Source organism: Carcharodon carcharias, chromosome 21, assembly GCF_017639515.1.
Source record: "Carcharodon carcharias isolate sCarCar2 chromosome 21, sCarCar2.pri, whole genome shotgun sequence".
Classification (NCBI taxonomy): Eukaryota; Metazoa; Chordata; class Chondrichthyes; order Lamniformes; family Lamnidae; genus Carcharodon; species Carcharodon carcharias.
In genome coordinates this window covers 61,377,911-61,388,365 of record NC_054487.1, presented here as the reverse complement: position 1 = coordinate 61,388,365, position 10,455 = coordinate 61,377,911, and positions in this window count along the sequence as shown.

The window sequence follows — 10,455 nt, the reverse complement described above, 5'->3', positions numbered from 1 at the left end:
AGGCATGGACCAAGATATATAGTCACTCTATTTTGAGAGTTCATTTATTTAAGCTACTAGAATTTTCCCCACCCCTTGTCACTTGCAAGAATACTGTGATTTTGTATCAAGATATTAAAAGTATTTCAAGTGACTATGAAACAAATAAGTTTTTTTTCCTTCCATGAAACTACCTCAAAGATTGATCGGGTATCCATGACACCACACATATGATGTAACATGCTGCTGTGATGTTGAAATGGATGAGGAGCAGTGGAAAATAAGAATACTAATTCCTAGTAAACTATATCCTATAATACAGCTTTTTGAAATCAGACTCTTTTTCAAAATGAGAATATCTGATATTTGTAACCACCTAATTAGCTTTATAGTTGTTGAAAACCTCCCTGGGAAATGAGTAAAACTCAGGATATGACCTTATATTTCATACTCACTGATTTAGCAACTTACTCAGTGACATTCCAAATATTTAATATTTTTAATGGGTGGTCCATACTAATCACTTTTACCACTTAAAAACTGTAAAAAAAAAAAACCCTTGCATTTATATAGTGTTTTTCACAATCTCAGGGTCCCCCAAAATGCTTTACAGCCAATTAAGTACTTTTGAAGTGTAGTACTGCTGTAATGTAGGAAATGGGCTCATCAAGGTCCCACAAACACTACTATGATGATGATCAGACAATCTGTTTTTATGATCTTAGTTAAAAAAAATTATAAATAAGAATTGTGATTACCTACTGTATTTTATGTCTTGGGTAAATAAGCTCATTGGCCAACTGAACTCTGACTGCATACCTTTCTTTGTTCTCCTCAAATGTTGCTTGCAATCAATAACAGGGAGAGACTGATGTAAGGATAAACAGTGGTGGTTTATTGAGAATTAGGGCAGAGCACCAGTTCATACATGCTCACTCAGAAACCTCCAGAACTAGACCTACAGCTCCCAGTTGGCTGCGCTGTATACTGATTTGTCAGTACTGTCATATGATCAGTACACTTGCATTCTCTTAAAGGGATAGGGTACCTCACTCTACCAAACTGTAGGTATATACAATAATATTTTAGTGCTATTTTCAGCTAAATAAATAACCTTTGGATATAATAAGGTATAGTTGCATCTACTTATTTAAATTTCATGGGTCTGGGAGTAGGAAAGAGTTACTTTTAAGCACTTTCTTCATTGCTGGAGAAATGCTAAATCTGGATACTTGGATCTGCCAGTAGCTGCAGCTTCCTTATGCAAATTAATGCAAACATGGATTGAAACTTTATATGTGACTTCCATGATGCACTCCAAGCGGAGTATAAAAACAACAAATCTTGGACATTTCTAAAGTAGAGCCAACTCTTCCACCTTCGTGTTGCCAAACTTCACTCCAACAGAAAGTATCTAAATTGATTCATTTAAAGATCCCACATTTGATTAAATTGGAGTGAATCAAAGAAGGAGGTTTCCAGGATCTACTGAATGAAATTGCTGCCTCCCTTATACAAATGGCTAATAATTAAATAAAACAGAATGGACAGTGATTCTTCTTCATGATAAATTTGATTAATACCTCAGTATTTCCTTGAATATTTTTATCGAAGAATGATGCTCAGAAGCTACACTTGCATGCTGCAGAGTATGTACTGCTTGAATCTATGAAGCCTCATGTGCACCTTCTGCTCTTTTCTCTCTGCAGGTACCAGGTGCAACCATCCCTTAAGATGTGATTTGTCTTTAAGCTGCTGTGATTGAGTTTGTAATGTTGCGTTGTCTATTAGAGGTGATAGCAGGGTTTTAACTTAAAAGCCTGCAAATCGATGCTAAAAAAAATCTATTATCAGCAGAAAATGAAATGTCTTGTGATTGATGTGGCCTTTGTGGTTATTTTATGGTTGTTCACGTTTTGTGCTACAGACACCTACTGATACACTTGTGATTTAGAGCAATTGATTTATGGATTTACTGTTTAGTTTAGAGATGATTGTTCAAACAAGGTACAGTTTTTTTCATTTACTAAAAAAGTTATAAATACTGGAATTTAAGGAAGCCATTCTGTGGAAACCTGGGCCAGAATTTTGATGTTGGCTTGCAGGGGTGGGCCCCGCATGCTGACGTGTAAAATGACGCATGGTGACGTCGGGTGAGCTGCGATGCTGTCCGATGCGTGCCCGCCATTAATTAACAGGCCACTTAAGGCCCTTGAGGCACCAACTGATGCCGATTTTTCGGGGCCTGTGCGATCTTCAGGTTGTCACATGGGCACAATAGGCAAGCGGGTAGGAGACATTTGTATAAACCTCATCTGTGGGTGGAATAAGAGGGGTGAGTGGGGTTGCAAGAGTTATTTGTCAGACATTTAATGCTTAAACTTACTGCTACTTGCCTGTGTGAGAAGAAATACTTCAAAACACTTCACAGCTGCTTGGACAGGAATAACAAGCTTAAGGTCAGGACTCTGGAGTAAACATCAATTTTGGGACCTTGTTGGTTTCAGGAAGCCTTCCCTTACCCTGGGAATGGGAGTTGTGCTCTCCACTGGAGGGACCAGGGTCCTCTGAGGAGGAAGGGAGGTCCAGAAGGAGGAGGAGGCCAGGAGTCCACATTCGGCCTTCAGGGGAAGCCACCTTTGGGAGAACAGGCGCAGGCACAAGGGGCACAGGGCCAATAGGTAGTCCAAGGTGGAAGGGGCCGCAGATGATGCCACTATCCTGCTGCCAGGGTTTACAGGCGGTGAAGCAGCTACCTCAATATGTCTGAGGTGCAATGCTGAAGGAGGCTCCGTTTCTCAAGGGAGACAGTGACCTCCATCTGTCAGACGTTACGGGGAGAAGGTGGGAGAATGGGGTTGAGAAACTTATCAGCCATGATTGAATGGCGGAGCAGACTCGATGGGCTGAATGGTCTAATTTCTGCTACTATGTCTTATGGTCTTATGGTCTTATATTAGGCCCTGAGATCTCCGCCAACTGTGCAGGTGGACACCCCATGCCAGTGACATTGAAGACTACAGCTGCCCTCAACTTCTACACCTCCGGTTGGTGGGTGGTCTTTGCGGAGTCTCCCAATCAGCTGTCCACACTTGCATCAAGCAGGTGACAGGTGCTCTGTTCAGCCGTGCATTGACTTTCATCCACTACCGCTGGGACCAGGCCAACCAAACAGAGTGAGTCAGAGGCTTTGCAGCGATTGCTAGCTTCCTCCGCATCCAGGGTGCAATAGACTGTACACATATGGCCATCAAGGCCCCAGCAGGTGAGCCCAGTGCCTTCTTCAACAGGAAGGGCTTCCACTCCATGAACGTGCAGTTAGTGTGTGACCACAGGATGCAGATTCTGCAAGTCTGTGCAAGATACCCAGGCAGCTTCCATGACGGTCACATTGTCAGATACTCCCAGGTGCCGGGGTTCTCCAGTGCTCCAGCGCGTCTGGATGGATGGCTGCTGGGTGATAAGGGCTATCCCCTCAGAAGGTGGTTCATGACACCTCTTTGTCACCCAAGAACAGAGGCTGAGCAGCGGTACAATAGGAGTCATGCCTCCACAAGGGCAGTGGCAGAGAGAGCCATAGGCCTTCTCAAGATGCACTTCCGATGCCTGGACTGTTCAGGGGCGCACTCCATTACCCCCCAGATCGTGTGTCGCTGATAGTGGTTGCATGCTGCATTCTCCACAATCTGGCGCTGGAAAGGGGGGATGCAATGGAGGAAGAAGATGTAGATGCAGATGCTCCAGCTGCACACAACGATTCCAGTAGTGAATTCGGGGATGAGCACAGGAGAATGCTGAGGGGATAGACACTGACCTGGGCATCCTCCAGGGAGGCAGGGACACCTGGGAGTCTTTAGTCCAATGAATCTTCAGCTAGCCTACCAAATAAGAACCACCACCACTTGTCAGGGCTGCAGGTTCCATACTTGATACCTGAGAGCAACATCTGCCTGGTTAGGAACATTAGCTAAGTGCCTTGTTAATAAAGCTCAATGACAAACACGTCACCCATAACATCATGGGTTCCCGTCCAACTGCAGAAGTAAGGAATCACCCTGATCCATGTAAACCTTTAATGAATTAACGAAATAAAGCAGAAAAGAAACTGTTCAGCATCACACCAACTTGTCATCAACTCATAGCGGGGCAACATAAAACCACCAGTGAGTAGCCGTGGTGTGCCTACGGTGCCTTAAGTTTACCTTTCCAGGTGCTAAGTCTGGGTGCATCCCCTCCTTGCTGGCACTAGTATTTGAGACAGCCTGCTCACTGTGTTGTCTTGTTGGCCTCGATGACCTTGGTGGGCATCCTCTGGTTTGTGGAACCTTTGATATCCCCGCCTGGGAGGGTGTGGCCAGTGGCATAGTTGGCATCTCCCCAGTTGCCACAGCCTCATCGGATCCCACAGTCACTGACAGAGGGATGGAGGAGCTGCTGCCCTCATCCAGAGCGCGCTGAGAGGAGTCAGCACCGACATGAGGTCGCTTCCGACCTCCCTGCTCACCATTGATGGATGGGCACTAAGCTGGGCTTCTTGGTGCCCAATCCATCTCCCACACTGGCATTGACCAGCTGAGGTCATTGCCGGTCTGAGCGCAACTCTAGGAGGCCCTGATTGTTCTCCTGGAGGAGCCTCTCCATGAGAGTTGCCACTCTCTCCATGGAGGAAGCATGGCGCTCAGCCATGAGGCTCAGTGCATCAGTGACACTCCACGTGAACTCCAGCACAGAGACCATGCCACACATTGCCTCATGTATCTCCGCCAGATCTTCCCGCATACCCTGCTGGATTTCCAGCGCCTGCTGCCTCATGGATTACTCCAGAGGCCCATCATCAGCCATCGACTGAGCATGTGCCTGGTCCCTTGCAGTCCTCTGACTGCCGGCACCATGGGCACGCTCTGTCTCTGCCCGCACCTCAAGCGAGTGTGAAATTCCCTCACCGCTGTGCCCGGGGACACTAGCCGATGATCTAATTCCCACCAGGATGCTAGTATCTGCACTGGTGCCTGCCTGGCAGAGATGGTGTGACGCTGGTGATGCTATTTGTTCTGGGCCCTCAGGTGTTAGAAGTGGCCCCTCTGCCTCCTCCTCTCGGCCCTGCTCTGGTGATGCTGAAAGGAAGAACAAGGACATTTGATTAGTTCAAGTGGAGACAATGTCAATGTGCATGCCTGGCCCTTGGATCAGTATGCGCTCATCCTTCCATAAGCAATGGTCAACCCACGTTGGAAGCTTCAATCACTGACCTTTCAACAGTGGACTGGCTGCTGGGACACACATGGTGATCTCAGTGCATGGCACTCTTACTCCTCCAGGCACCCCAGCCTCTCTGCCAGCGGCGGACCTTGGCGAATGGCGTGACTCCAGCTCCATCGCCTCCTGCTTGTATCTGGTGATTATGGCCAACTGGGTCTGGCCTCCGCCGGTCCACATCCGCTCTGCAGCGTTGTGTGCAGCTTTCTCCTGAAAAGGATAGAGGAGCATTGATTAGCCCACCCTGTACCTGGATTCCTATCACCTCCCTGCCACCCCCACCTGAGTGGGACATTGCAGGTCTCCAGTGAATCGTGACCCTGCAGCTGCCGCACACCCACACCAAGAAGCCAGGGCTGACCCTGAACGCCCCCCCCCTGCCCACATACTGTCTCCATCATATTTGCCACCACAGGGTTTAACCTTGCAAATCAAGGATGCACAAGTACGTGGAACACCAAGGGCAGCAGATGGATCGGTGCCCTGCCACCTGGAATCTCCCTTCCCAGCATGTCAGCACCCTGACTTTGACATGTTTTGTAGTTCCAGCATTGTGCCTAGGTGCAGATCCTTGAGGTAGCCCTAAAACAGTACTCTGGGTGTCAGCTGGGGGTGCAGAACCCATCTCAGCACAACCCTCTCAGAGTGAACTAGGCATGGGCAATATCTGCTGGCCCACCCAGTGAGGGACATATGTTGTGAATGATTCAGTGCTGTAACTGCACTTAGAGTTGGGGCAGTGGGGGGAAAGCCCACCTGCTGTGCTAAGTTACCTTTGCCAACATGGTACTCACCCTTCCGGAGCGTAAGAGGTCATTGAAATGCTTGTGACACTGGACCCATGTGCGTTGCAGCATGGCGTGGGAGCTAACTATATCTGCCATCTCCTCCCGGGCATGTTTGATCAGGTGGGGGGGCCGCCTCTTCCTCCTGCCCCTACGAACAAGGACCTCCTGCTGCGCTGCCACCTCCTCCAGGAGGGCAGCTAGGCACTCGTCAGAAAAGCGAGGGACACAGTGCCCTGCTGACCTGCCCTCCTGCCTGGCTTGCTCACCAGCAGCCCTTCTGTTGCCATGATTCACAGCCTTTGCAAGGAGTGCTATTTAAATAGGCCGTTTTTATACCAAAAATAATAACTTGCCTTTTCTCCTTACAGATACTGTGAGACCTGCTGTGTATTTTTAAAATTTTATTGCAGTTTTTAAATTATTTATATCTATAGACCAAGCACATTGTTGATGTGTGCTCAGCATCCTGCAAAAGATGTTAAAACACAAATCTGCAGAAGCAGAGAAACCAGCCAAGGCAGACAGAACTGAATAGTTGTTTAACACTAGATATTCTGTGAATTGCTAAAGGCAATTCTATATTTAATGTTTAGCTTTCAACTCCCGAAGACAGATACAGGAAACAGAATGCCCTCCCCAGGAATTAGCCATGTCTGCAGCTGGGACTTTTGTTAATTCTGACAGTTATTCTACGCCGGGGCCAGATATCTGTCATTGAATGGAGGTACAAATCTGGTCGTGAAATGCTGAACTTAACTTTTTTTTTGCTGGAAAAAACCAAATTTCCTGTGCCTTTTCCTGACTGCACACTATTTTTGTGTATTGGTCCGCAGTCTTGACGGTAATAGAAGGTAAATAAAGGCAATACCAATGTTTCAACCATGTGAAGTCTAAAATTTCACCTATTTGAAGTAGCCTAGAAGTATTTGCATTTCACCACAGATCATAAACCTCCAGCCCCTTCATGCTGCAGTGACATTGTCACTTTGTGCTATATTGTGTACTTGATTCCTCACCACAAAAGATTTTCAGACTTTTTTGTCTTCAGCCAATCATTTTCAGATCTTTTTGTCTTCAGCCACTGTCATCCCTGGAAACTACATAAGTAAACACGACAGACTTCCGCAATGGGAATGAATGGTCCAGAACGACTGATATACAACCACATATACTGACGCACAGAAAGATTTCCATGTGTTTACATTGCAGTGTTTCCCAAAATTTCATACATTAACAGAATGAGGACTATGGTAACAGTTTTACAAATTTGTACATCTACTTGACTATTCCAAAACTGCGAACTGGTAAATAATATCAAAGAATGTAATTTAATCCAGTAACCGTTGCAGAAACACAATGGGTCTGAGCTTATTGTGGGTGGCAATCGGAGTCGGATTGCCACTCCGCTCCTACTTTCTTACTTAGAAATCTTCTTGATCCTGTCTCGCCCAGCCAACCAACTCAGGCCTGGGGAGAACCGTGCAGGGCAGCACGCTCCTGAGGCCTTCAGTCGAGGGCTGCAGAATTGGACAGAAGGAGGCCACACCCTTTTTTTTATGACACTTGCTGCTGTGAATCAGGTAAGTTTAAAGGTCCAGCCACTTTCAAGCCAGGGAAAAGGTAGGTTTGTCGGGTAAGTGGTTAAAATTTGGGTGGGGGGAGGGGAGTCAGGCAGTTGGAGATGTGTAGTCGGGTAACCGTTGGGGTGGGTTGGGCAATCGGTGGGGGGCCGGGGTGGGGGTTGGTGGATAGTGGGGAGTAGTTGGAGGTTGGAGGAGTCTCCTGGGGGTAGTCAGGGGTGTGGGGGGCACCCCCTGGGGATTCGGGGTGGTAGGGGGAGACCAGCGGGTGCTTGGTGTGGGACTGTACAATAGTTACCCAGAAGCTAGAAGTGGTTTTAATTCTAACTTTTTCTGGGTGACTATTGATGTAAGACAGTCGGAACCACCTGCAGTTTGTGATTTCAGATGGTTCCCAGTGCAGGGCAATTGTTCAAAGAAATTTTGCACTTCTGGGCAATTGTTGTGCCACCCTTAAATCCTTACCTGGGAACTTCTGGGGGGTGGTGGTGAGTGGGGGTGATTCCCTAGTACATCATTGGGGTACTTCACAGTTACACTGCCCTGGAGCTCTTAAGTTACCCAATAGCATAGGTGCGGGTGTATAGTATTATAGCATTACATCTCGACTCATAGTACACGTTATAATGTGCATTTCTTGTAGTACATTACCTACTAAAAAAGAGAAACTTCACAACATAACATTTCTCAGTTATCCATGTGCATATGCTTGTATAATTATAAGGCTTTATTCTTCCTTTTCCTACTGCTCCTACGCGCTGCTATTCCCTGTAGCTTCAGCAGAGGTAGAACCAGGCTGCTCCTCCTGACAGCTGAGATGCTGTCTGCTGATGATCTCAGGGTTTTAGAACCTCTAAGGGCCCTGTTGAAGACTGCTCCACCTGCCCCCTATGCCACTGGGTGACAAGGCAGTACGGGGACCACTAACGGACATTGTGATGGGAGAGGGGTGAGGAGAAGGGCCTGTGGGGGGTGAGAAGTGGAAGCACTTTGAGTGGAGTCCCCACTTTTATGTCCCCTTTCGCTATCATCCCTCTCATGGGCCAGGTGCACTTCACTGCTACTATTATGCTGGAGAGTGCTTTGATGCATGTCAGTGTGATGCTAAGCTTGACTAAGATGAAGATCTGCCATCCTATTCAAGGCAGCAGTCATTTTGGCATTCGTTGTGCACAACTGTGGTCAATGCGTGCATGGAGTCATTTGAATGACATGTTTTGATTTTTCCACAGAGTTTGCCATTCTATCCATGCAGGAAGACATTGGGCAGAACCTTCTGTTTGGTATGTGGGGGCAGGCCCCACACGCCGATGCGCAAAAAACGCGCGGTGAAGTCGGACGTCCTGATGTCACTGCACGTCACTCCGAGCTTCAGTTCGGTGGGCATGAACCAGAGTCGGATGCGCACTTGCCAAACTGTCAAAAGCCTGTTAAGGCCATTCATGACCTAATTAAAGTACTTGTCAGGGCAGCCTGTCCAACCTTATGGTTGTCGGGCAGGCAAAGAGTCCGGGCGGCCTTCGCATTTTTCATGGAACCTCATCCACGGGCGGGATGAGGTTTCATGAAGCGTTTATTAATTCAATAATGTGTTTCATGAAAATTCGTAAATATGTCCCAGCTTATGTGACCATGCCATATGAGGGGACATGTCTGAATAATTTTATTTATTCTATTTTTCAGTTTTTCATTCTGAACTTAATCTCCCTGAGGCAGCCGTGTGCCTCAGGGAGATTTCTACACTCTGTCGCGCACATGCCCGATTCTCCCTCCTCCCTCCGCCTGCATAGGTAGTGCTGAGCGCTTCCAGGTGTGTATCACGCTAGACGGGCCTTAATTGGCCCGTCCATGTAAAATGGCGGTGCGGAGCCGATTGCGGGCAGCGATCAGCCCGGCACCTGCTCCCGACTGGCCTGCCTGATGGAGAGAAAATTCTCCCCATTGTCACATTGCCCTGCAATATCGTACTTGAGGTGAACAGTACCATTCTCTTTGCAAGTGTGGTGAGTGCGCTTGGAAGGCCCGTCACTGCATTGCACATTCTCTGCTGCTCACTGATTATACTTTACATTGACAACCCCCTAGGCACACCATCTGTGTACAGCTGAGCAGTGCATTGGAGAGGGCTGGGCTCTTCAATGTTCCACAGCTGTTCCTGTCACCACTGTCTGTTCTTTGTCACTTGTGAAGTGTGAGTCACCAAGTGAAAACTCAATTTTCTCTCTAACAGTCGAAGTGCAAGTCTGAGCTGGTATATGGGTAAGTATGAGTCCTGTGATGGTGCAACCTCAGAATGAATTAGTTCCTCCGAGGATTCGTCATCTGTGAGGTCCATGGATTCCTGCATGATTCATGTATGATTGTACTGGAGGAGGAAAAATATATGAATTACCACGAGCAAGCTAAGTATATTTTAAGTTATTTTCATATTGCCCCATGGCAACATCATCTGAAAACATGTTAGCTTATATGTGTTAGCTGACAACACCCAGCTCTACCTTACCATCACCTGTCTCAAACTTTCCACTGTCTCTAAATTGTCAGACAGCTTGTCTGACCTCCATTACTGGATGAGCAAAGATTTCCTCCATTTCAATATTGGGAAGACAGAAACCATTGTCTTCAGAACCTGCTGCAAACTCAGTTCCCTAGCAACCAACTACATCACTCTCCCTGGCAACTGTCTGAGGCTGAACCAGCCTGCTTACGACCTTAGTACCATATTTGACCCTGCAATGATTTCCCAACTACTTGTGCACTATCACTAAGGCTGCCCATTTTCAGCTCTGCATCATCTCCTGACCCTGCCCTGCTTCAGCTCATCTGCTGCTGAAACTCTTACCTGTGCTTTT